This window comes from Melanaphis sacchari, unplaced genomic scaffold, assembly GCF_002803265.2.
Source record: "Melanaphis sacchari strain LSU unplaced genomic scaffold, SCAv2.0 Contig2_pilon_pilon, whole genome shotgun sequence".
In the NCBI taxonomy this organism is placed as follows: domain Eukaryota; kingdom Metazoa; phylum Arthropoda; class Insecta; order Hemiptera; family Aphididae; genus Melanaphis; species Melanaphis sacchari.
In genome coordinates, this window is record NW_020271173.1 from 10,242 (window position 1) to 12,784 (window position 2,543).

Sequence of the window (2,543 nt, forward strand, 5' to 3'; positions counted from 1 at the left end):
TGATTTTAAGTAAAATTTTGGTACACACTAATAATTCATTTTTTTTTATTAGATATCAATAATAACACATATTCAAACTTGTTTTAAGTAGTATTATTAATTTTCATTGTTATTAAACAATTATACAATATTATTACATTAGGTATTTTAAATTTAGTTCATAATCAATTGCAAATATTTCCAAATTATTGTATGATAACAACTGCCAACTAATTATTATTTGAATAGAGTGTCTTTACTAAGACTGTGAAAATGAATATGATAGGCATATGGTACAAATGTTGAATTTTATTCTTGAAGTCACCAATTAAAGTACCTGATATTTAATTGCATTGATAAACATACCTTAGTATTATTAATTAGTTTTTACTTTCATTACTGTAGGGCCCAGATTATTAGTTTAAAAACTGCAAGTTTCAATAATCATTGTGAAAAGTATATAAATCGTCTGCCGCAGCGAAAAATGTCGTATCTCACTTTTTTTTCATTTTCGAGTTACAGCTGTATTCGAATAAAGAATAATTTTCTTTACTACCCACGAAAACGGTCATATCTCTAGCAACCCAAAAAGCTTAGAAAAACAATTTAATTACCAACGAAAACAGATGTATGTTTAGATACGACTTTTGATAAGAGACATTACCCGCGAAAAACGGCGTATATCATATCACAAATATAGTGATTTCAATTATTATTAATATTTTGTATTCAATATTTAATTGTGAGACTGTGAGTAGCTTACAAGCTTACTAGTTGCTACTAAAGAGTCAATCAAAAACCAATTAGGTACAATAGGATATTAATATGGACCTAAGCGATTCTGACTGTGATAGCAAACTGGATACCTAAGTTTGTGGGAATATGAGTAGTGATCCCGATGAGGATAATGAGATTAATAATAATTGTAATATCCCAATACCAGATCAAGTAATATTAATATAACTAAAATATTATAAAAATGTATTTTGTTATTCTTAGATAATAATAATAATATGCTTATAATTTATATTATTATTATATTGATTCTTTAACTACATGGTTTATTTTGCATTGAGAATAGTGGTTCAGATATTTATGATAGCGACAAAGACCCAGAGTACACCCCTCAATTAGACAATTTAAGTGTAGTCAATAATGATAATACTTTTGTAAATTATGACTATGGAGTTGGTGATAATGATAATATAAATGATATAAATTATTCAAAATCTTATTAGAATTTAATAATAATAATATATTATATTAAATTATTAGTAATAATGGTCCAAATAAGTAAACAAATAATTGTTGTAATAATATTATTATTATGTAGTTTTGAATTCATAATACTTTTGTTATTTGTTAATATTTATTCAAATTATTTGTTAAGATAATATTATACTAATAAATAATATAATATATTATTATATTTTAATATTATCACATTTTAACAAAGGTACCTTTTTTAATATTTTATAGGTACATTTTGTATTTTATTTTGTTATGGTAGAACCCTAGTAATGTGGATGTTCCAAATAAAAAAAATAAAATGTGTTATGACTCTCAGTGAAAAACTTCAGAGGAAGCGTCTGAGAAATGTTCCTAGCTGGAAGGATGTTAAACCAAAAAAAAAAACTAAATTTAGGGTTGGAGCATAATAAAAGATCAGATAAAAATGAAAGTGCAAAAACCATGGGTCTACCTTGTAAATGCAAGATGAAATGCTTTGATAAAATTAGTAAAAATATGATATATACTGGGGTTTAGAAGACCATGTCCGACAATGAGATTTTAAAGCCAGATGTGTAAGGATAAAAGAAAAAAGTAGCAACCACATCATCAAATCTAATATTATATCAAGCCTCAAACACTGAATTAGATCAAGAAACTAAGGCACGCTTTGGATTAGGTGGATCAGTTGTTCTGAAATTGAGTGAATAGCTAAAGAAAAATAGGCACATATTATATTTTAATAATTTCTTTACATCTTATAACGTATTAAATGCTCTTCAAGATCAAAAAATATATGCAGCTGGTACAGCTAGTCAATAGATTTGGAAATCCACCTTTGATAACAGATACAAATTTAATATTTTTTTTTCGATACCTATTTTATAATTACTTAACTATGTACCTATAATAAATATGAGTTTTGTTTGTATTAAATTATTTTTATTTTATTAGAATATATTTGAACAAAGTTTAATCAGAGGTGTGTTTAACACCGCATTGGGAGCGTTGTCCCTAGCGGAAAAATTTTAAAATTGTTTATATACAGCATTCGTATTTGTGCTTCATAACTACTTTTAGTTACAAAATAAACAAAGATTTTGAATTCTTTAACTTGGAAAAAAAATATTAAAAATATTTTTATATTCGATACTAAGTCGCATTTAGACATAAGACAGTTATTTCGCCATATCTGTTCTTTTTTTATGAAATTTTACTCAAATCGGTATTTTAATTCGATTCGATACTTTTCTTCCGATACCTACTCATATCAGTTATATTTAAATCATATCAGTATTTCTATTCGATTCGATACCAAGTAAAAGTATCGATAC

At 25.6% G+C, this 2,543-nt stretch overlaps 1 pseudogene; it reads left to right on the forward strand.

Moving 5' to 3' along the window:
• Positions 1 to 804: 804 nt before the first annotated feature.
• LOC112596120 lies at positions 805 to 1,217 on the forward strand (annotated as a pseudogene).
• Positions 1,218 to 2,543: the final 1,326 nt, after the last annotated feature.